The following is a 26,475-nucleotide window of genomic DNA, read 5'->3' as shown; positions in this document are numbered from 1 at the left end:
ATAAATAATGGATGTTAATGGTGCCAATTTGGCAAAACACTTGAGGACTTTAAATATCAGACAACTTAGATTATAAATTGAAGCTAATTTCTACTCACATTCAGATGCCGACCATTCCTTGGTAAAAGAAGAATTTAATTCTATCTGAAACCTTAATTTAGTAGGACATCCACTTTAAACCTACCCCACATTAATAGCAGCTGTATAGTCAAAATATCACAGGGAAATAGTGGTCTATAACATGAGCTACCAATGTCACAGTTAGCATTGTAAAAACCCTAACAAAAATCACCCTTTATTTTGCAGATACAAAATGCACAATTTAATTTTTGTAAAACCATATAAAATATGGTGAATTTTTATGATATAAAAAATCCACAGATATAAAATAAATTCTTATGATGACCGAGATCTATAGCTTGAGTTTATACCCCCTGAAAGATTTATGATCTCCTTAGACAGATAAGGATTCATGGCAGTAAACTTGAGTCATCACAGTTGACAAAGTGATGAATTGTCAGAAATAAAAGATACAGCAAAATACTTCAGGTCTTATTAATTCTCAGGTTTCATCTTAAGCATCAATAATTTCCACATCTGAAAGCATAAATGCAATTAATTAAATCGCAATTAAAGAATGTTCTCTCTCATCACACCAGATTAGTTTACCTCAGACAGATTGTGTTCAGAGCCCTAATCCTAAAATGTAAAGAAAACAATGGGATGAGAAAAGAAGGCTCCGGGGAGATCTTATTGCAGCCTTCCAGTACCTAAACGGGACCTACAGGAGAGCTGGGGAAGGACTTTTTACTAGGGCATGTAGTGACAGGATGAGGGGGAATGGCTTTAAACTGGAAGAGGGCAGGTTCAGATTAAACATTAGGAAGAAGTTTTTCACTCTGAGGGTGGTAAGGCACTGGCACAGGTTGCCCAGAGAGGTTGTGGAGGCCCCATCCCTGGAGGTGTTCGAGGCCAGGCTGGACGTGGCCTTGGGCAACCTGGTCTAGTGGGAGGTGTCCCTGCCTATGGCAGGGGGGTTGGAACTCGATGATCTTCAAGGTCCTTTCCAACCTAAACCATTCTATGATTCTATGATCTTCCAACCTGGGTACCTTTGGACATGCGGTGCTATTTGAGGCTCCTGTCCTTTTAAATGAGTCGATAAAGCAGTGTACTTCAGAGCACAGTAAACAGGCACATTCAAGTTGCTCTTCGTCAACGCTGCTGATTTGCCTAGTGGTTGCAATCACCTGCTTTTAAACCCAATCCTACAGCTAGATTTTGCTTAGGCATCTAAATGAAAAATAATTTCACTGAGGCTTTTGGCCTCATATATGGAGTTCCTATTCATTCTTTAGGGAAATTCTGTTATTATGTCTACCAACTGAAAGATTAATATAACTGAACTAGTAAACAGGGAAAGCAATAATCCAAACCTATTAGGCCTTTCAAACGATTGCATTATTGTTCTCCACTGCCTTCCTCTCTGTTTAGTCAAAATGCCACCATCATGATTTCCTACACACTTCGCAATTCAGTGAAAGTTGAAACTCTTCTTTTTCAGAGAAGTGTAATTCTAAGCAGGGTAATTTTCTAAGCGTTGTAAAATATACACACATTGGTTGAAAGAAAAAAATATAGCCACATCTCTTTCTGCTCCTTGTGGCGCTTTCACAGTCAAGACAAGGAAGTATTTATCAGCTTTTATAAAGTACTAACATGGTCTGATTAGACTCTCCTAAGATTTCGCAGGTGTATTTCACTTTCCAACAAAGTTCTTGAAGCTTATTATCAGAATCACCCAGCAGTGGATTATCCAGATGAAACACTTTTGCACGAACAGTTTTCCCCACGCTATTGTGGGTTACAAAAAATATCAAAATCGTTCTGCAAAACAAGGCTACAGTAACGAAACGTGTGTTCCATTTTATTTTGAAGCACTTGCGTTCTCTTTTACTGACAACATAGAAATTCTAACAAGGGAATATATAAATCAGGTACAAAATGCAAAGTAACTCTAAAATGAGTTGGTGTATGCTAGTTTTAAGATTTTGCTATGAGGGTATATCAATGATATTTTCTACTAATATACACATAGCAGTTTGCATATTAAGCGCAGTATTTTCAAAAATAGCCAAATGCTCTGGGAACATATTTTCCTTGCAATTCACTGGTTTAGTTTTTCTTAATCACTTTATATAGTGATATACTGACACTCCTATAACTCAGCAACAGACAGTCACTTTGTTCTGTATATTTTGAGTTGAAAAATGTTTATTTTCCATTCATATTATTTATATAAAACTGAAGTTGAAACGACTCATCTGAAGAGATGGTTTCTGACAAAGCATCACCTGCTCAGGGATACCACTGCTTTCTACTGCTGTTAGCAGTAGAGAAAGCAGAAGCTGAGTTTAGGAAAACAGTGAGGTCCAGGCCATGACGGCAGTGACCAGAGAAACAGGTCTTGATTCCAAACAAGATCTGCAGGCAGGTTTGGAGAAAAGCAGTTGCGCTGACTGCGAGGCAAGGGGGAATTCGGGATCTGTGGCAGGATTTTGGTGGCAATGTGAACATTCTGCAGATCCTATCACTAGGCTCACGGATGCAATCCCCCAGCATTTTCTTTTCCAAATTAGCAGGTTGTGCATGTTGTTTGTCTATGTTGTTTAGTATTCTGTTTATTTTTAAATCCTTAACTGCTGTTACAATGAACATTTAACGCCATATAATAACATCAATAACTTTATATATCGAAAAAAGTGGATATTCAGACATGTCTTTTCCCAACTACTTTTTAAATTGTGTGTATTGCAGAAATATCCTATAACAATCTCTGAGAATAGCAAACCAGCTAACACAACAATTTTTCTGACTTGCTATAAGGACAGTATTGCAAACTAATTTTTGTATCTGGCAGCAAATTGGATTTTGTTTGTAAAATTCAAGGCAATAATATTCACATTACACACGTGCACATTTTCCTCCTTATTTCATCTTTGTCAGAAAGACCTCGTGTATTCAGGATCAATTTTCATCCCCATTTAATACAAATGCAGTGATTCAAAGTTTACACTTGAAAAATGTGAAAAAATAGGCACCAAAGTGGTCATTCAGCTGTGTAACTTTTAATCGGGGAACTGGTATCGGTTCAATACAGTCAAACCCAGTAAAACTGTTTTTCCTTCCATCAATTCTGAATTTGGATATTTGATGTCAAAAAGACTTTTATCTATAAAAGTTAAGGCACCATTGGCACGTGAAGCTGGAGGAAGAAATCAGAAGTATTACTGGAGAGGAAAAAAAAAGGTTGAAACGGTTGAGGCCCGGAGTGAATGAGATCTAGGGTACGTGCCTGTCTGTGACACTACATTACTTTCAGGCATTGGGCAAATCACTTAAGGTTTCACGTTTTGGTCCTCATCGATGAAAAGAAAGTAATCCCTTCTTTCTACCCTTATAGATGGTTGTCCCTTAGTTTTAAGAAAAGTTTCTTAGTTTATGAATTTATGCGTGCACGTGTACATACAAGTGTATATATAACACATATTTAAATGCTAATCAAGACACATATACATATATGTAATCTCCACTTGAAAAGCAATCTCTGGTGTGGATTCCCAGAAGTAATGCTATATAAATCAGACAATAAATAATCTCCACAGACTTAAACTATCCTTCTGCAGAAGACAAGGAATATGGAAACAGGAGTCTGGGAGGGTGTCTGGGAAAACACATGCACATGGGTAGGTGTCTATCGTTGCCTGCACAGTTACCCTATGGTTAATTTGAAATACAGGGAAAAGGGAGGGAAACATAAAACCCTACACCACATGGATAGCTTAACGCTTCTGACTTTGAAAAGGGCAAGTGAACAAATCTCTTTCACTGCTGGTATTTCAATACAAAGACATGCAACATATGAAGCGACATAATTTACTTTGACAGACCATCATTATTTGTTAAGATAAATTAATAAACAGCACCTTTGGGTGCAGCCAATTCATTCAGTACCTGTCGCAGTTGATTAGAGTATCTGACTGAGCTGTAATAAAATGGAGAGTACATTAATATATGATAGTTTCCTTTGTTTACTTAATGCAGAACAATTACCGCTTATTCATTCCACCAATCACAATTTTCTCATAAACAGTGAGCATTTCTACCTCTTGCTTACATTGTTGAAATGAAAAGGGTCATTACTCACATTTTATTATTGCCCAGAGCTCTTAGTTACTGTGAAACAGAGGAGTTGTGGTGATTTAAATATGTAACATATAGTCTAACTAATCACATTTGAAAAATCTATGATTAGCAATATTAAAACGAAATCACAATGTGTGAACATTGTATAAATTTAATCTTAGAATGTTGTACCCTCTAACACTAATGATATTCCAATAGTGTATGCATACTGTAGACAACTTCTCATCAGCTTGAATATTATAAATACAAGTAACGTTTGTAAATCATCGGTATTCCACTCCACTAGCATTGCCCTTTGCAAAATGTGTTCAGGTCATCCTAAATTAATTTCTCACTTTTTGCATGCTATGAAAATAAAAATACTTCAAGTTAATTTTTTTAAACTGTCTTCGATTACCATCCTCCTGTGGGATACTGCAGATTTCTTTTCCAGTTACTACTGTACATTATTACTCAGTATCCCTCCCTCTTTCATTTTACTGCTACTACATCTTTCTTCTGGTGCAGGAATACTCTCCTGCAGTAGACATGCAATTACTGTAACGAGTATCTTTCCACAGGGAACGATACTGTCTTTGATTCATCCTATCCAATCTTCCTCACAGGGATCTGATTCTCTTCTAAGGTTACTTCACATCATTCTAGCAACTTGAAGAGTGCTTTCATACTTTGTAATCATTATTTGCTACCAACTACATGTAAACGCCTAACGCACATGGGAATCAAGCCCAAAGGGTGAAATTCAGCCCCAGCTGAAGCATGATCAATATAGCCACTGACTTCAGTCAACCCAAAATTTCATTTTCTCTCCATTATTTATGCTTAAGATCTTCGTTGTTGTTCTGGTTTGAGGTAAAACAGAACCAATTTTCTGTTCAGGAATTTTACTTTGCAGCTAAGCCTCTTCTAACTAACTGAACTCTCTGAAATTAATGGCATATTGTCCAGACACTGTTTGCTCCCAGAGTGATAAGACCTGATTATTTATAACTTATGCCAGGGAATGGTATGCAGAGAAGCTCTTGCTTATACTTACTGCTGTAACACCCAAGGGCAGCTAATTTTGTTATTTGCCCCGTTGGAGGCTCAGAAGTGGAAAAGTGTAGAGGGGTCGCACCTGTGTGGAGGAGCAGACAGGACAGGTGACCCAAAACTGACCAACAAGGTATTCTATCCCATCTGCCTCATGATCTGTATAAAAGCTGAGGGATCAAAGGGGTCAGCCCTCTTTAAGGGCCAGTGTCAGAGGACTCTGTCTCTTCATCTGCCTTTGATCCCAATCTGTGCATTCCTGAATCCAGATCGAGAATCCAGTTCCCGTCTGTTGCTGGGACTTTCCCAGCGCCTGCTGGTGTCACGATCGTCATCCTGGGAGCTTGATATCGGTTTTGTATATATTGTACATATCTCATTATTTTATTTTTATTTTATTAATAATATTTCATTAAAGTAGTTTAGTTTTTTTTCTAAACTCGTAAGTCTCTCTCTCTCTCCCCCTCCTCTCCTTGGAGAGAGGGGTAGGGGAGAGCATCTGTCATTAGTTTCCGTGGCCAGTCCGGCCCAAACCACGATAACTGTGTATGCTGAACTTTTCCTGCTTATACAGGCTTCACTGGAACAGAGATCAGTGGTGTGAATGCTATATTGTCTGGCAGGAAACCCTTAGTTCTATTATTTGTGCTGATGTTCCTACTGTGTCTTTTGATAAGTTAATGAATTTTAATTTAGTAGGAGCTGTGGGTGCTAAACATACTGAAAATCCAACCATTTTTTATAGGGAACCCAATTATACTTTAAATCACCTAATTTCACGTAGCTAGGCCCCCTGCACCACGTAGAAATTTCAGGCAATAGGCTTGCAGTTGCATTATCAGGATTAATCTGTTCATACAAGACAATTTGGTAAGCATCAGTATCCTACAGAACCACTTACACATAAACCTTATCACAAACCTGTGGAACATTTGAAACCACAGGAAGAACAAAAATTTTGTGAGCAGGCAGGCAGCTTTGGAATCTGATTATGGGTAAACCATAATAAAAAAAAAAAAACCAAAACCAAAAACATTTCCATTAATATTTATTGGAAGCATATTGTCTTTCTAAACACTTTTAGGGCTTTTATTTGCATAATAAGAATGTCTCATACTCATCAATAGATTTTACCTGCAGATTACCTCTGGGATTTTCTATTCTTCTCTGAAGCTGAAAAGCAAAGGAACTGAGTTTGGCCAAGGTCAGACAGAAACTCCGGCTGAACCGCAAACTGAAATCCTGAAATGACATGGCTGTGGCCTCTCAACAGTCATTCTTCCACCATTCTGTGCTATAAGACAGATATTTTTTTTCTAATATTATTATTGCCTTGCTTTCTTGTGTCATAGAAGTATGTGGAACATGAGATAACTCAACAAAACATGCAGTGCACACGGGAGAACAGCACTTTGTAGAAGCTGTAATTCGGAGACTCCTAAACAGAGCCTTCTGCAGCATCTCCCGGCACTGCTCTGTGCCAACCGCAGGCATGGAGGAAGGCAGTGTTCATTGCCCAAGGTGTTGTAGCCTCAAGGCAAAATCAAGGGAATTAAGCTTTTTAAGCTCCTCTTCTTTCTTGTAGCTGTTGCCCAGGCAATTTTCTGCATATGATGAAGGGGAAGCCAGCGGCTCCCTTGGGAGCAGCTCTCCTGTATGTCACACACCTAGGCCAGCTCAAAAGCCTCATGGTCACCCTCTGTGAAAAAGGCAGCACATGGGTTTGATGTGCTAGTGTGGTACAAATACCACTGCTGGGAGCCTCAGATTTAACAAAGGATTGAACAGATGTTCTTTTTACGTGTCTCTGCTAGAAAGTCAGTATTTCACGGCACTGGTGCTTGGACCACTTCTCTTCCATTTAGTCAAGAAATGCTGAAATGTGGAGACTGATGGATGGAACGGGCCTGGCCCCAAACCCAATGAAGTCAAGGGAACGACTCCTTCAGATAAAATGGACTTTGCATTAGGAATTAAGTGCCACGTGGCTGTACAGACTGCTGACACAATCACTGTAATTTCAGAAAATAGCTTGTTCTTAAGACACACTCTGAAGGTTTCCTGTGTTTAAAAAAAAGAAAGAAAGAAAGAAAGAAGTTTTGCTCCTAAGTCTGTTTAAGCTTCTTAACTGTATCAAAAGGCATGAAAAGAGTTGGAAAATAAAGCTCAGAGGAGAAAAAAGAGCCAGTCAAAAGATTTTTTGAAAGAATTAAATATTAGTAAGGGATGATATGAGGGAGTACAATAGAGCCACAATGTTTGAAGATTTACCTGTTCTCTGCCATTAGGTGCAATGATTATTTCCTGCTATTTGCCATTGGGAAGACATACTTTGAGGGAAGAAAAGGCATTTTTGTAATCCTAACCATCATTCTTATTGTTATTGAACCCTTGCACAAGGGAAATCCAATAGGTTCTTTGAAAAGCAAAGGCTATATTAAAGAGGGATTTCACTTTGCAAATATACAGCCTGTAAACATGAGAGACAAAAGGTAATACAATAAAATACAAATCAACACTGAAAAAAACCCTCATGCAGTTATTTTAATTATTGCTTTCCTGGATTTAAGCTGCAAGCAACTTTTAGAGGTATTTTACAAATGAGATGTACTCAGTGCTCATCTATTTCAGAAATACATGCTTAAAAGCCGCCATACAGTGATTACACAAAGCACAGCAAAGGCTACTCTGCTAAGACTTAACGTTGTCTAATACAGGCAACTAATGACTTACGAAAGAGGTATCCAAGCACCTGGACAAACCCCAGAAAGTCTGCTTACGCCGTTTCAGGTACGTTTGAACATTTCCATTGAGGTTTAAGACATATGTATTGCTTTTTCCTTTACAGCATGCTTTCTGAACAATAAGGGCAAAGTTAAACTGCAGTTACATGCAGCTGAAAGAGAAATAAACAGGGTTTAGACAGGTATCCATTACTCTGCAACAGTTTCTAACTTCACTTAGTGCTATGGCATCAGGGGCTAGAGATTGCAGGTGTATTGGGAGACATCCGGCCTATACTTTCAAAATGTATTGCATATTGGGAATATTTACTCCCACCATTGTGCCGGTATTCACCGCCCCCTTGGATAAAGTGATCTGGCTGATTGTGAGACACCGTGCCTCACCAGAATTATATGGATTAAAAATAAATCTTCCCACTCCCCTATTCTTTTCCTCACGCCCATCTTCCACCTCTTATTCCTGACCTTCTTCTCACCCTCTAACATGCTGCTGACAATACTTACAGACAAGAGATAGGCCGAGTCCATTAGGTCTGTTAACCAACGCTTCTCCTAAGATTCGGGTAGTTCAATGTCACCTGCGAGGAGGTATAAAAGGAATAAATATAGGAAATATGTCTTTAACAGAAATAATAGTGAGTCTTCAGCAGAAATACTAGCAAAAGAAGGAGCTGAAATCCTTCTCATAATACACATAAAATGCTGGTGTCATGCCACGGGAAGAGGAAGGGAAGAAAGGCCAAACAGCTAAATCTGATACTGACAGGTCAAGATTTGGCAAGTGTGAATGGTATGGGACAAATGGAGACAGATTTTTCAGGCTACCTTAATTCCATACCAAGAGGAGCTAGATTTGCAATCTTTGCCTTGAGAAAAAAATAAAAAAAGTTTATAAGGAAAAATACAATGGAGTTACAGTAAAACATTTAATTTATTATGAAACCTTACCATTCAACTATCAGCAGCAGGTAAGCATACAACTTAAATATCATTGACATTTGAAATGGTTATACCAAAGTTTGCACCATAAAATACCCAAAAACAACTGTAGGCAATAGCTGTTAGTATTCAGAGGGTTTCAAAGGAAATCTCCACATGGCTAATATTTTATTGGGAACAATTGGAAAGCCAGTAATTGTATATATTTTGGATCAATCATTGTTCTCTGCAGGACCACAGAGAAACTGTCAGTTCCACTGCTGAAAATGGTCCTTACAATGTAACCTAAATCAAAAGATACAATAATAACATTGATTTCAAATCCAGTTTTTAGTTTTTCAATAAACTCCTGACATAGCAGATGCTTTTTTTCTCCATGAATCATATTTTGACCGTCATCTCTTTTCTTGACTGCATCTTACAGTGATTTTTTTATTATTAAAAAGAACGCATCTTGCAGCTTCTCTCTTTCTTGTTTTCATTTAGTCTAATATTTTTTATTATTTCATTGACCTCAATAGCAGGATTTTCCCTTTCATTTATTTAAAGCTGCATTTATTTAACCTTAGCTAGAGAGGAACAAATGCTTTTACAGTCCAGGCAAGAAGTCTGAATAAATTGGTACAGTGAGTGTAAAGTCCACAGGGTAATCTGTAAGTGTAGATTATGCTTTCTATTATAAAATACAACTGTGAAGTACTTATATGTAAAAGCTGTACTAAATTTTAACAGTACATCACAGTTGCAAATCTATATTTTAAAGTGCTTGGATGTTTTCTGCTACCAAATAAATTTTTATCTGTGAAATAGAAATATGACTTTAGAAGCCTATAAATATGGGGTTTCCTTGCCTTGGAAGGTTATGAGATTTATCTTAATATGACTTGTAGGTAACAGCACTGACATACTGTAACTTACCATGATTAGGTGAAGCCAGTAATACTCCAGAGAACTGTTTCCTTGTATTACGTGAGTCCTCTTTGTGGGAAGAGAAAAAGAACAATATAATGTATAACATATCAGGAAAATAAAACAACACACCACTCTGTTTTTCCAGCACTTCAAAATAAATGTACCCCTATTTCATATTTTAGGGTGATATATACTAACCATTTGTGGGAAGGGGTATATGTAGCAAATGTTATTTAAACTAAAAAATAATTCACACGGGATTCGCAGGAACTTCATTTTCTTTTACTTATTTTACTCTTCTATCACTCTTAAAAATGGTCTGTACCCTCAATAACTTTTCTCATCCAGCAACCTCAATATGTTTGTTGTAAAGATGAATGGATGAGGTGTTTAGAGTTAATGATCTGTATCATATTGCATCCATTTAGCTAAAGATATATAATCCCACACAGTTTGGTTTATATTGACTCTTATTCAAGAACTACATCTTCGAAAGGCCATCACGCTATCCTGACAGGTTAGAAGATGAAAATAAATAAGACAATATACTCAACTTTCTGTTTTTCAGATGAAGTCTAGAGACTCTTTGATAGTTTTACTTCTTATATTTTACAGTGATATTAGAGTTATACATCACCAAATTACAGTCATATTGCATTTTATCACTTCAACTTTATTTCTGCTTTGGAAACATTTGTAGTTCATTATATTTTTGCTAGCATAAACATATTCTGTCTGTGTGTGCATGAGTGTGTACTTTCTGAATAAATACATCTGGTTTCAGTCACGTCTAAGCATTCCTATAAGTGTGTCTTTTTGTGTCTATAGAATGAGATTCACCTCAAAGTAACAGTTACCGCGAAGACATGAAGTAATTTAAAATGAAAGAATTGCCCAAAGCCTTAGACAGTATTAGGCGTAGCCTGTGGAGCAAGAACGAATTAGTATACTTCCCGAGTTCAGTGCTGTCCTCTGTTTCTTGGTTAATCCTGCCTTTTGGGATTATATCATTGTGCCCGAAGTCGACTAAGGAAAGTTATGAGTAGTTTGAGTTCCTTACTTTTTCAGCTAGGTTAGGTCAACGGAACTGGACTGGATATCTTATGTTTAGGTAGTACATTTTTATCAAATAACAAAAAATGCTGGAAAGTGGAGAGTGATTTTTATTATTTTGATCACAGATCTCACTGTGTTTAGTGATGAACTGCATCGTGTTAGACACCATGCACTAGGCCTTCATGACACAACAGTTGTTTCGCCCGGGAACACAATCCTCCTGTAATGCAGCACCACGATGCTTCTGTTACGGCAGAATAAATTCTGTTTGGTTTTATGCTAAAAATTAATGTGTGGCGTGTTCAACTACGTTTATGCTATTTTTAAAAGTATTTCATAATATGTTATGATTTGATATTTTTGTGGTTGGACTGGAGGGTTTGATTAAAGGCCCAGTGAGCGACTGTAGGCCAGTGAAGACAAGCAAAGGGAGAAGCTAACACTGTCAAGAGCTGGGACTGAGACTCTGTTTTGAAGTAATTAGCCCTGGAGCAGTGGTTTAATATTAGGTTAGAACCTCTATCCGTCTGCACTGAAATCAAGCTGGAGAAGAGCTGACAAGCAGCAAAGAGAAAAAAAAGGTAAAATGAGGAAAATCTATATGCTGATTTCTAAGCTTATGCACATAGAGCCATTAGCATTCCATATTGAAAACTTTATCACGCACAGACATCCTTAATATTACTTACATATGTTACAGATGAAGGAGAGGAGAAAGAAATTACATTTGACCACAGCAGAAGGGGATTTTAGAAGCACAAATATATATTTTTACTTAAAATTTCGGTATAAAATGAAATGAAATATTTATATCTATATATCTATATTACTTCTATGTTTTCTCAATAAATATTATGCCAAGGAACATATCAATATTGCAAGTTCTAGTCTAGACCGGTCTATCGCTACAACTGCTGGCTAATTTTATTTGAATGCTACTCTGTCATCAGAGTATGGTTCAATTACAGTTATATACATAAATATAGCTGTTGCTTGGCATTTAGAATACTCTTGCCTTATGTTCACCGATTTTTTTTTTCTGTCAAATACTATTCTATGTCCTTTCAGCTTCCCCCATGAATTATTATAGTCAACATCACCACCGTCTCTTTCTGCTGCTTTTGCTTCTAATTTTAACTTCAACTTTAACCTTTTGTTGCTTTTCGCTCATCTGCATAGACTGAATAGAAGTCATGAGGCTTCTTCCTGCAAAGCCCTCTGGAATTAACCTTTCTACCCTCCCCAGACTATTAACTAACATATCTACTCCTTTTCCTCTCAAACTGGCATCATTGTTGTCTCCCTGTCTGTGGTCATGACATCTGAAACCTCATCCTTTGCAATCTGCTCTAGACACTACTCTAAAGATCATCACCTTACTTGCTTATTGGACTAGATGACAGAGTTTACAACCCCGTCAATCTTTGCCTTCCACTACATGAAAGAAATGTTTCTGGCCCTTGTTACAAGGCCTCTCAAAGCTGATCTCCTTGCATTATTTCTAGAGCAACTCTCAATGCAGCGATACTAAAGATGCGCGATCCGTGATTTTCTACTTCTCTGAGACATATCTTCAGAATTCTCTCATACCTAATATTTTATAGCTTTGCAAAGAAGAGGTTTTATCCACTTTATCCTTTCATGTCTCTCCCACCTTTTCCATAATGCAAACAGGAATCTGATTCACCAGGGAGAAAAGTATGACAGGTGCTGCTGGATGGCCAAGAACCGAACACATTCAGTTTCCACCACTAACCTGTCTTTCTGTCCCAGGCATCTTCTCTGCCTCACCACCTTTTATGCCAGCTTTTAGCTTGCAAATCCATGCAGTGACTGTGATTTGTAACGTATTTGTACATCTCGTACCACTGCCAGGTATGTGCTCTGGTTGGCTTCCAGTTGCAGGATAATTATCTGTATTGTTTGCAGGGTTTTGGTTAAGTTTTTCACAGCCTAGGCAGATAAGAGCTTTGTACATGAACAAGCATTTTTTACATTTCAGGAGTACTTTTTCCTATCCTTTAGTTAGTAATGATTATCAAATAAACAATTACAGAAAACTTCAATTTTTACCATTTACTACAGTTTCCTAGAATTTTTTCCATCTAGAAAGACACAGATGACCGAGCCCACTTTTAGGTGTGTTGATATAAATCTAGAGCTGCTTTTTATTTTCATTTTGTTACCCAGTGATGTATCGGCACTGTGAAGAGTTATGTTCCGGAGTCCATACCCATAAAATGCAAAGAGGCCAGGGAAAATAAGAGCAGGCAGAAGAGAATGAGCAAATACATACTGAAGATGGAATTAGAGGACAGAATTACCTCTTGATCTGCCATACTGAGAAGTCCCTGATGTAAGGGGAAGGAGTTTCTGCCCATGGAATCCTACAGAAAGACAGAATTTTGTCTACTTGCTAAATACAAAAGGTTAATATAGGGTTAGGAAGCTAACTCAAAATCCAAGGCCAATTTAGATCTCCTGAAATAACCGTTCGATCACAGAAATACCCTCTTTTTATGTATTTGCCTAAATAATAGTTATTACAAAGTTAGCAATAATTTTAAATCTCTTCTTGTCAGAAGGAGATTTTACACTCAATCCTGAGGAATGACACTTGAATGCCAAAGTAAAGGGCAACCCTACAAAAAGCTATATAGATGAATTGATAAAGAAAAGCTGAATTAGGAAAACAAAAACGTCTTAAAGATTGAGAGACTGTTTTAGAAGGGGAAAACTGGAAACAATTAAACAAGATTGAAAATTACAGAAAGGAACAGCCTGGAGGAAAACATAGCTACTATAAAAGATTGAATAAAAGACATAAAAGAGGGAAAGAAAGGAAAGCAGTGGAAAAGAAAAAAACTTATAGACACAGTAAGCTATTATAGCTCTCTTGTTTTATGGAAGGCTTAGCTTTATTCCAAATTTTGCCATCTCTCATTTTTATAGTGGATTTAGCCACTTCCAATAAAACATGAGACTGTTTTGCTGGCCCTTGACCAGATGCAGCTATGGCGCTGGTACTTACGTCCCTGAGTAGAGAAAGTGCTGATGCTGAGCTTTGTGAGCACTGCTCCTCTCGAGGTGCCAGTGTCTACCTGCCCACGGAGGGGACAGCTGGAAGGCTTCATCGTGTTAACCATCAGCTCTTGAGCGGAAAATGAGTTGCAATTGTGGAAAATGCTGTGCTCTCTTTGATTTCAGGAATTTTCTCATTTGTTTCTTCTACGTTTTCCCCCCACATAGCATCAGGAGCGAACAGGTGTTGCTGGCATTACCTCAGCAAAATGGGAAGGTGCAAACGTACTGATTCTCAATCACGCTAAACTTATTTCATACCCCGCTAGGACACACACCAACTCCTGCCAGGATAGTGTGAAGGGAGCTTATACCCATCGACATTTTACAGGATCTTCTGTCAGTCTCACAAGGCATAATGGGCTTCCCCAGGAAGTAAATGGATATACTCAGGCTTCTTTTCTTCACTTTAGAAGTAGACAGTAATTTCAGAAATCTCTAAAACATACCCTAGTTTTTTATACTGCCAGCTACATTGCTTTGGAGAAAATAACTTCTGTCAGAACCAAGAGGGTTTAAACTTTTACCTATGAACAAGTTTATACCTGACTTCAGTATTTTTAAATGTATATGCCTGTAAGGTAGAAGACGTAAAATCTTAAAATAATTACTAAGCCTTGTAGCCAAAGGGAAAAAAATATTAGATTCGGGCTTCTGCACGGGAACTTTAACCTATCAGAATTACATCAGGCTCAGGTTTTCACACTGGCCAGGGACATGCTACGGCATGCTGAATAGGATTCTTTATCTAGCAGTGACACCTGAGAGTGTTAAATTACAAAATAATTTTCAAGTCCAACTACTGGAAAAACTGCCTCCACTTGGGTTAGTCACAGTTCACAAGCAGGAGCAATTTTACCATTTTATAATTCTAGTGACATCTTCTTTTAAATTTTTTTAAATAAAATTTATCTCCTACAGGTTTTGTCCTATGCTATTGCTAGAAGACTTACACTTTAAATGTCGAAGTCTATCAGGAATGAAAATGTTCCTGTGGGAAGGTGAATCAACTCATGTGTTAATCACTAAAAGTAGCATGACATGAGGAAAACCTTCATGTTTAGAGAAAACTAAATCTCAGACTATTGATAAAATAAATGCTCAGTTCCATTGCTTGATTTTTAGTCATAATCAATATAATGGGACTGTTCATACAGGCAAAGATAAGAGCATGAACAAATGGTTTAGAGGGGGCCATTAAAAGCAAGCAACAATGTTCATGAAGCATCAAAAAGCAGAGAGACTATAATTAACAAATAATTAATAAACTAACTGAACAAGTATCCTCATATGGGGTGAAATAAGGATTTCTTTTAAATAAAGGGCATTGTTCTTACGAGTCTTACTAGGGGGGTTTAAAACAATTTAATATATGAAAACAGCCACTCAGGGTCTCTCAAGGATGGATGAACCTATGAAGAGAGACTCTTACGGGAAACTACTTGAGTTAAGCAGAACAATGTCACTGAACTGAATATTTCTTCTAGAATTGATGACAATTTGTTCTCCTGTCTTTGTCCAAAAATCTACTGTTCTTCTGTTCTACAAAAACTGAAGCAGAGATGTAATTTTATTCACACAATTAAGTCATTTTATATTTATAATGGCCAGTTTCACTAAAGAATCTGCAGTAAATTTTGGAATATAAATTACTGTCTGACTTCATTATTATATAATTACATTTTAATGGTCTAGATTGGTTACAGTGTTTGATTATACTGCTTACTCTAAATTTAATAAACATTACTGCATTTAAAAGACTAGATATTTCACATCTATTAATAGGCATTTATTCATGGAAAATAATATCTCTAATATAAAACAGTGCACCATTTTTCATATAATATAATGCGATACAGAGAAATATTTTAACTGACATTACTCATTAATGAAGAATTGACAAAATCCTGAATATTATTAGTAAATCCTAACTGATGCTAGTTAGCAAGATGAACCTCAATATCCAGTATTATATTATTCCATCATAACTCTTAGTAAGTTCATGCCAGTTTAGTGTGGCTATGCCAAGAGGCAGCGTTAGTAATTTACTAAGAGTCACACGAGCTGCATTTGAGTTGTATGTGCAAAATATGAAAGTCAAACCACCTCTGGACCTCCCCTTGATATCCTTCTGTGAGGGCTGAGTGAGACCTTCTGTTTCTTGCTTTTGTATACTATGAGGCTCGTACCGTCTCAGGCTTACAGATGACTAAATGGGCTGTATTCTGCTGCTTAGCACGTACAGGGTTTTACATCTGTTTACTTATAGTACTTCCAGACCCTGAAGGCCAAGGTCCGGAAGCACTGTAAACATAATAAACATAACAATAAACATAAATCTAAAATGTTAAATAACCATAAATCTAAGATGTTAGATCTGACTGAGAGCTTGGAGACCTAGTAGAAGTTACTTCTGTGGGTCTAGCTTTGTGTTTGAACATTTTCCTGGGTGGAGATCATTCCCCATGTCATGACCTATAAGAAAACAATTCTGCGTCCAGCCAACAATGGCTTCAGCCTATTTTTCAGTTATTCCACTATATATATATATCTGCCCCAACCAGATCTACCAGAGCTTGCTTGTTAGAGCCCTTAGGCACCTGAGCAACCTCCCCATTCTAAAAGTCATTGTATTCCAGAAATCTGACCTTTCTGCCACATTCTCTCCATTTTGCATCCTTTATCTGCACCTTGGATACTTTCTAATATATGGGTGCACCAGTGACACAATGCACACAAAGTGTGACCACTTCTTTGCCTGTTATTTCAGTTTGTCCTCAGTGTTTTATTTTAAAATTGCTATCTGGAAAGAGTGGAAGAAAACCACTATTTGGGGACCTGGAATAGCCTATATGTCACAATGCTTAAGCACATACTGCAGCTTTTGCAGTCAAAAAAAATTACACATTGTAACACAGAAAACGAAGGCAGAAATCTAGCTGCATCCTCCTATGCCTAGGTAGCCCCTTCATGGAAAAATAGCCATGATACACATTGGCACACATTAGTTGGGATAAATACTATGTTTTGTGATCATATGGACAACCACAAGGATTTGCAGTCTCCAATGTGGAATGCAATAGCAGCAGAGAAGTCATTTACGTATAAAATTGACAAGTGTGCTGTAGGCTATTCCTCTTCCTGCTTCCCTCTCTAACTTTACAGAGGTTTAAAAGGCTGAGACACATTTTGCATCCTTTCATCATTCATGAGGTAGCGGCATAGAAAACATCAGTATTCTCAGGTCTAGGACTTGTACAATATCGCAGAGTGAAGCATCATTCATTGGGTTCACAACAATTTCAAGCTTTCAGCCTTTAAGAGTTTTGGCACATCGTATAGTAGGAGGCTGGTTATTTGACGCATCTTCTACTGAAGTAATAGAAACACACATTTAAGTGTTTGCCTTAAAACAAAGCAACAAAAAGGAATTTTCTGGCTGAATACAAAGTCTAGATGTGACCCTGACCTCAAAAACCCTTCCCAAGCTGTTTAAATATCCATTAATTCAGTATTTGCCAAAATATTTTACTTATGGCAGGTATGAAAGCACGTACCTGGACTATTCCCAAAGTTTATACATTATACAGGCTGAACACACAACAATGATTATAAATCTCCTCTAGATGCAACAGCTAAAGATCCTACTAGCCCTCTGCTATGTTGAGGAAAGAAGAGGAAGAAAGGAAACTTTAGTCAGCAAACTCAGCTGTGGCCTGACAAAGTACCTCATCCATTGCCACTACTATCGGCTAAACAAGCTGAAATGATTTCTTTGCCACCATGATCTTTTTTTCGAGTCCAGAGATCAAGGTCATGTTACATCCGCAGAACATCATGTATTACTCTTTGTGAGACATCCCAATTTTTATTCTTGAGGCAGTAGCCACTAGTGGCCTATTAGCAATTATATATTATAAGGTCTTTCATACATTTCTGTTATTCACAGCTCCTACAAACTGCCTTTGCACAATGTAGTAATACATATGGCTTAGGAAACTGACCTCTAAAGAATATTAAATAGCTGTGTGGCTGCTAAGAAGCAATTATCTTTGTGACTATTTAGATATACCTAAGTAATTTTTAGCATTTATAGTGCTGGTAATGATCCCTCTCGGTGCTTTGATATACCAAATCATGGCTAATCTATGCCCACTGCTTTGTATTACAAATGCAAATGTGTTTGTCTTGATATAAATACTAGACAAAATGAAATTAATGCCTTATTATTTTCAAGCTTATACATGCAAAGCTACTTGGAGCTGTCATTTTCTTTTCTATGATCTAATTACAGAGCCTTGAGGGATACGGCGAGGGAACGAAGTATTTGAGCAAATGGGATATACGTGCTCCAAGGTTAGTCACGAGTTCACCGGGCTGCAGTAGCAAAGCCCACCAAATCTAAAACACTCAGGTTAACAGTCACCAGAAAGTGCAGAAACGACAATAAATATCTAACTACAAACGAGAAAAGCATCCCAGGAGAGCAGTGTAACTGCCATGTAACTGAACCTGTGCAGGAAACAAAGTTATTTTATGCTTTGTGAACAGAATAACTTCAGGAAGTAAAGTTCATGTGCCACCGCTGTGCTCTCTTCACTGCCCCCGTACCCAGCAGGACCTAACTTTGCTGCCACATTGACAGAAGTAGGAAAATGAGTCCTACCTGTAAAGAATCCGGCTGTCCTTAATGTTAACCTGCAAATTCTGAGATATTTTACTGGAAGTTAGTGATTTTCCTGTTCTTTACAGATTTTTAAGCACGCCTGGGGACAACTTCCATCCGAGTAATAAGGATAATCTCAGGTCGTCTGAAGGGGAGCAGGGGGAAAAGGAATAATGACATTTTATATAATCAGCTAGCATAGCACTTGAAAAAGTAGCATCATGGAAAAGGATGTATTCAGTTTATAAAATTTTACCCAGGGTAAAAATGGTGAAATCTTGTCCATTATGCAGTAAACATGTAGCCGGAGTCTTCCCAGCATATTGATCGAGGCCTAAAACTTCCCTAAATTTAGACAAAAAGGGGATAAATTGTTCAGGGTTCTGCATTCCACTACACAACAGAGTCATTTTGCACCTAACTTGCCACGCAAATATTTAAACTACCTGTACAGTGTATAGAGCTGTGCATGATTTTATTTTAATTTCTTCCAAACTTCAGAAATTGGCATTGCAACTTTGCAGCTCCTAAGCAAGTTGCTCCTACCATAATAGAACTTTAAAACCCTATGGAAGGATATGTTCGAAATTGCCTGTTCAAAGAAATTTATGATTTTATTATAGCTGCATATTGACTATTCCTACAATAACCTGAAGGCAGAACCAAACAGTTTATTTATTCAAACTGCAAATGAAATTGGGCAGGAAAAGTAATTAGCAAGCAACAAAAAATAATGGAAAAGCACCATAAAAGCAGTTGTGAATTTATGTGGGTTGTCAGATAGTTAGAAAAATAACAGCTTAAATTTAAAAAGATCAACTTTTTACATACAGCACACAGTATATACAGATTAACCGTGAAGCTGGTTTTGAAAAAGCCCAGAAACCGTGGTGCGCTCTGCACGTCGCCCAGCCTCTTCTCCTGCTTGGGAATGGAAATGTTAACTCAAGAATCAGAGTACGGGCATCCATGGGGTATAGACTCAAACTACATAAATGTTATGTTTTCTAAAAGAAAATAATTTTCAGAAACACAGATTCTGTGCAGGGTCCTTCCCCCCCCCTTTTTTTTTTATTAATAGGCTACGTTTCTTGTCTGTGAAAATGAAGGCTACTTGGAACGATGCAGCTTTCCATGGGCTAAGGGTCTGCTCCATTTTCCTTCCCTCTTTCCTCCCCTCTTACCTGTATATACAGGTATATACCTGAATATACATCAATTCTTAGCTACAACCCTGCGCCAGCTTGGGCATGGGCATGTTTCACATCCAGGAATTTCAGTTTATTCCCTCTGACTTTCTTAACCTTCAGGTCCCACATTGTTTCCTAAATTCTCCATATCCTAGGAAAGACTTCGATTTCATGACTAGACAGTAGTTTCTTAAATTTCTAAATCAAGACAAAAGCTGGGTTTTTTTTGCCGAAAAAGTCTGACTGTCATTTCATCTAGTAATGTTGCTTCCCCGCATTTAATCCAATATCCTTCCTACCACCGATCCCCTGCCTTAACTATTCAATCCCTTTCATTCTAGTTTTCAGACGTGACCGTTGCAGTCTCAGTTTTAATTCTCTCACAGCTGGTTAGCAATTCATACCTGCTGCGGGCCATGGGCTGTGACACATTGACCCCCCTGGGGCTGCCAGTCCTTTCCCAGCTCTGGCACTCGCAGAGCTGAAGCTACAGCCGGGGAAACCATGGGCATGAGGCTACTGGACATGGGAAAAGAAGCCCCATAAACTCAGGCCGTCACAAGCCCAGACAGCTCCCTGGGCCCTGCTCTGCCAGGACAAAAGAAAGCACTAGCAATGGCAAAAAAAAATTGTATTTTTTGAAATATGTTAAGACATTCTCAAAAGACGCTCTGCTTTATTAGGACTCTCTCATTTCCCTGGCCTTACAAAGTTATTCATTTCTGGTTTTACCCATGCTTCCCTCTATCCCCCAATATGCAGTCCGATCTTTATAAATATTTTCCTACTGCTTAATGTAGCTGTGAATTTTGCACTGCTCGAGGTAAAAGCAGCAAGAAACAGCTGGATTATCACTTTGGCAGTTCCTTTTTGCACGGTCACTTTGCTCTCACTGTGGAAAGAGAGTAAATAATAGCGATTACTATTTTAATGAATAAGACCCCAGTGAGCATATAATCACAATTCCAAAAATAAAAGGGTGAATTCTTATGCTTATTTTTGATATTTGTATTCCTTATATTCTACTACATTTTACTAGGAAGGCTTATAATTTGCTTCTTTTTTAAATCTGAAGCAGAATGTTCCTGAATAACAGAAAATCCAAACTGCAACCCCCTCAAGCATTTATGGATTGTAAAGTCAGACTTTTTGGCAAGTGTTAGGATTCCACTGAAAACCACGGTAGGTCTTTCTGTCTTTGATTTTTATAAACTATACGCTAGCAATCAGATGTGAATCAATGTTCAAAGTCTTGAAAATCTGCAACCATGAGAATATGAAACAAGAGAATTGAAAGAAAGAAAAGAACAAAAAATGCTCGCTTCTGGTATTTTGTATGACATCAGTAGTTGCAGTTCAGTGGCTAGTCATCTGTCTATATGACCCTCTCGCCCATAAAAAAAGTGAGGAATCGACCTAAATATTTTATATCTCAAGATGTTTCCATTAAAACCATTTGAGGGATTAAAAAACAACCCCCCACAAAAAAGATACCACCCCCCCAAACAACAAAAGAAACACTTAATGTACAGAAGATAGCAACATTCTTCCTGAAGGGAAAAATATCAGCTGCTCTTTTAATCTTTTATAGTCTCACCTTTCCTTCTCCCTTGAAAACCATAGACAGGAAGAAGCACATTACGACTACTGGCAACAACAATAAGGTGCATAAGCCTTACACAGATGGACTCTACTTAAAAACAGAGAAGATTATATTAGTATTTTAGGTCAGATCAAGAACATACTTCTGAAAGGGATCACTCCGTTATCCTCACATCATGCAGTTGCTTTTGCATCACAGATTAGTCTGAGGGGAAACAGAAAGGAAACAGATTCTCCTTTCAATTGAAGCTTAACCAGATGAGGTCCCTGGAACAATTAATTCTCTCCAAACACTAAATGGCATTCAGGTTACAGGACAGCATTAGGTGGAGTCTGAAGTAATGTCCCCAAATGGTACCGTATAGCCACTGGTTCCACTATACAGATTCTGGTCCAAATTACTTGCAGATGTAGATGAAACCAGTAATATTCTTGCTCCCAACCTGAACAAATTGGGAATTTCCTTCCTGTGCTTTATGAAATAGTTCCATGTGGTTTGGACACAACAATACAAAGTTTTTTATCGGACATGTTCTATTTCCCTTCAAATACTTTTAGAGAGACTTCATCTATCCGCGACAATGGCAGAATACAAATGGTATCCATTACGTAACCTTGTACACCAGGTTATCGAATTTGTCTATTTGAGTATTTAACCTAAAATAATCTTACCTTAATCTCTCAAACTTTTTGGATACACTAAATTTCCATTATTTAAGTTCACAAACAGATGCACGTTAGTTGCATTTAAGTCCACAATTAAGTTCTTTACTAGAGAGGAGCCTGAAAGAATATCACTTGTGTGTCATCTCCTGGTTTCTTTCATGCACTACGTTCTTTCTCCATTAGTTTAAGGCTATAACAGCTCTGACAGATGACGATTAGTACATCTATTTTACAAATATGAGTCTGAAGCACACAACAATAGAATCAAGTGTCATATGGGAAACTCTGGTAAGACAAGTTTATCACACAAGAACCCAGCTCCAAAATCTCTATATTCAGATTATTTCCTAAGATAATAAACCCATTGATTCAAAATGTGCTTCAAAACGCAATAGCGTGTAGGCTCATGTTGGATGGTAACAGATGACTGGGCATGGCCTCTGAATGTTCGTCTTATTCCCAGCTCCTCCCAAGAGGCAAAAGCCGCTTGCTTGTTTCTATCCTCTGCAGGAAAAGCTCATAGGTCCTGGCCCTGGCAGTTTACCTACCAAGTACCTACCAGTTCCTGCTGAAGAGCATGCTAAAATTCTTATTGATCTCAATGCAGCCATGATTTCACCCAGTGACTTCACCACAATACCTCCACAAGCAAGCTTGAAAAACAACTGCAGCTCCATTAGCAGTCAAAACTACGCTGTTTTGCTCAAAAGCACTCATGAGAAGGGAAATAATATAGCGTATATTGAGACATATCTGCTCTGGATGCACCAAATCTCAAAATGCCCACAGCCCTAACACAGCAACTCTATGAACAGAAATGATTTCTGAATGACAGACTTTAACCAAGAATAATACCTAAGCTCTGGCATGAATAGGGGACAGGTATCAGGTTACTCTCTAATTAAACAGATGGAGTCAAATACAATTAATACCTTAAACCCTTGGGTTTGATCACCAGACAGGGACTCTATAAGAGAATCCCTAGATACATAAATTATCCTTCAAGAAAACAACATTAGTGTATATCAGTTCATTTGTTTTGCAATATTACTTCTAGAAATGTATATATAGTATCCATATATGTATTGGCTCACATTAGATTGATTTGTAATTCAAAAGTGATTATTAAGATTATAGTGTTAAACCGTCAGAGATGAGGCACATTAAGGCTGGGAACGAAACCTTGATCAGCTTCCTTGCGCTGACACATTATGGATTAGTTTTCAGAAACAACACCAGAGCAAACCTGTCTGTTGTAACGTCCAGTCCCAGTCTCCCCTTAACTGCTGACTCGCAGTACTCCCCTTCTTCTTCCCCTCAGCTCCCCATTCCCAGCCCTGTTCTGTCTCTCCACCACAATAATGCAATCAGCCCTCTGGGCAAATGTAATCCCAATCTCTCTCACAGCGTTCCTTCTCCCAGACATCACGCCCCATCTCCTCACCAAGTCCATCTATACAATTTCTTCCTCTGCTATCTGGAAGCCGACATCATCACCATGTGATACCGAGGAAAAGAAATCTCTGCGTTCACAGATCAGGAGCTCAGACCCCAGACAGTTCTCAACAAGTAAGAGATCTAATGGCAAGGAAAGTCCTGCTCAGTGTTGGAACATGCCCAATGCAAAGAATATTCACGATACTCAGCTTTTAAATCTGATTATCCTTCCTGATTTTGTGAGTTCTCAGACATATTTAAACATTCAAACCCTGGCCGAGTTCAGATACTCTTTGCAGAAATGGTGAAAGGCGCATATCACAAGCACACATGATGAATTTTAAGTCTCCATACACAAGGACCACATTGTCAAAACACTTTAAAATGGTTAATACAATAGATTTACCCAACAAGCTTCCTTAGAAAAAATATATCACTGTCTTACTAAGAAATGTACCCATAAATAACAATACTTTGGGATCCTGAACTGTCTCAGATAATGGCTTCAGTTCTGACATTTTATGAAGACACAGAACTGCCACCCTACCCGTAGTACACTTAGGGAAAGCTCTTCTTAAATGACATGATTTGCAATTTCTGTTTTATATTTCCACTGAACCTCAGTGGGTTTCAATATGGTTTATTATCAACAGACTGAATACAGAGTAACAGAAAGTTACTAACAGAAGTTAGTACCAGAAAAACTAATATCCGCCAAAGAGAGACTCATGCAAACATGCAGCAAGTTGCAGCAAAAGCACCCTCTTCAAAATGAACGCAAGTAAATCAACCACCTTTCCTGCTTAATTCTACTTGAATTCAATTGGGAATAAATAAATGCACCAGAAAAAACCAAACAAAATAAAGTTGCCACCATGGGAATTTCACTCCTAGATTTTTCTTTTATAAGCAGGGAAGAAAAAAGCCAGCAGAGGAATGAGATCAATAATGCTGAGGATATCTTCTACTCAAGCACTGAACCTTAAAGGTACCTTGTAGGTATTTTGATATTTTCTTATTATTTAGCAATATTATTGTCTCGTATTCACAGAAAAAAATTAGTTATTTTCTAAGGTACAGAAATTTGCATGCTTCATGCCTGAAAATAAACACCACTGCCACGTACTTCCACAGCTGTTCTTTGATCATATAATTTTTTATGGTCTTTCCAAGGACTAACCCGGAATGTGGACGTGTTATGACAAGTGTTGCACAAACCCAGGAAAAGCAGATAGCCTTTGTCTCAAATAATATAGGCGAGTGTAACACATGCACATTATCTAAGGATAACTGATCCTAGGGAGTAGGTAGCTTTTTTTATTTTATTTTTTTATTACCCAGGTAGCTGGGTTTATTTTCTCTCTCCCCTAGTGCACTCATCCCAGGTTTTGATGCTTTTGCAGTGCTCCTCACCACAAGTTAAAATGACGTGGGGATGTGTGGCTTTCTCCCCATGCCCCCCCCATGCAAAATGCCCTCTAAATAAGGTCTAAATAAGGGAAAACTGGAACAGAAGTCCCCTGCCCCAGCAGATTTCTGGTGATAGCAGTAGCTCCAGTGTGAGCCAGGCTGACATTCTTTCAGGTTTGCGTACATCTGGGTTATCTTCCCTTTCACCTTCCTGTACTGACTTCAATACTGGGAACACACCATTAATAAATAAAGGATTCTTATAACTTTCTGCTAGTGCTGATAGGATTAACATTGGGTTCACCAAGATCAACTCATGGTTTATCTAAAGTCACTCAGTAGGTGTTTTATGAATGTATTCTTCCTGTTATCCAGAATGTTTCAAAACCTTACCACCACCAGAGAGCAACTACGCTATTGCCGTTCCTTTTCCAACAATAAGCAGCACAGCTAATCATCTATAACTGCTTGATAAACCACAGAATCACAGACTGGTAGGAACTGGCACGGACCTCTTAGAGATCATCTAGTCCAACCCCCCTGCCAAAGCAGGTTCACCTAGAGCAGGTTGTCCAGGATCATGTCCAGGCGGGTTTTGAATATCTCCAGAGAAGGAGACTCCACAACCTCTCTGGGCAGCCTGTTTCACTGCTCTGTCACCCTCAAAGAAGTTTCTCCTCATGTTGAGATGGAATACCCTGTGTTCCAGTTTACGCCTGTTGCCCCTTGTCCCGTCACTGGGCACCACTGAAAAGTCTGGCCCCATCCTCTTGGCAACCGTCTTTTAGATATTTATAAGCATTGATGAGATGCCCTCTCAGTCTTCTCTTCTCCAGGCTAAACAGACCCAGGTCTCTCAGCATTTCCTCATAAGAGAGATGTTCCCGTCCCCATGTCATCTTCGTATGGATGTCCATCTCTGCTGGACTCTCTCCAGCAGTTCCTTGCCTTTCTTGAACTGGGAAGCCCAGAACTGGACACAGTACTCCAGATGTGGCCTCACCAGGGCAGAGTAGAGGGGGAGGATGGCCTCCCTCGACCTGCTGGCCATGTTCTTTTTAATGCACCCCAGAATACCATTGGCCTTTTTGGCCACAAGGGCACATTGCTGCCTCATGGTCAATTTTTTGTCCACCAGGACTCCCAGGTCCTTCTCTGCAGAGCTGCTTTCCAGCAGGTCAACTCCCAACTGGTGCATGGGGTTATTCCTGCCTAAGTGCAGGACCCTACGCTTGCCTTTGTTGAACTTCATTAGGTTCCTCCACCCAACTCTCTAGCCTGCCCAATGTCATTCTGCAGTGTTTTAAAGTAGTTATCGTTTGTCAGGAATGTCTCAAATGGGTAAATGATTATTTACTTCAAAGTTCAAAGGGTAAATGGATATTTACCCAGCAGTATAGAGGTGCTCTGACTGGAAGAACTAACAGCAAACTTATCAAGCAGCTTTTCTTCTTCTACAGTAAAGTGTTAATTTTCATTGTCCTTTGTATATCCACTGGGATGCATTTACTGCTAATTTTCTGTTATCTACTAA

This window comes from Vanellus vanellus, assembly GCF_965231255.1.
Source record: "Vanellus vanellus genome assembly, chromosome: 5".
Lineage (NCBI taxonomy): Eukaryota > Metazoa > Chordata > Aves > Charadriiformes > Charadriidae > Vanellus > Vanellus vanellus.
Note: the sequence above shows the minus strand (reverse complement) of the source record.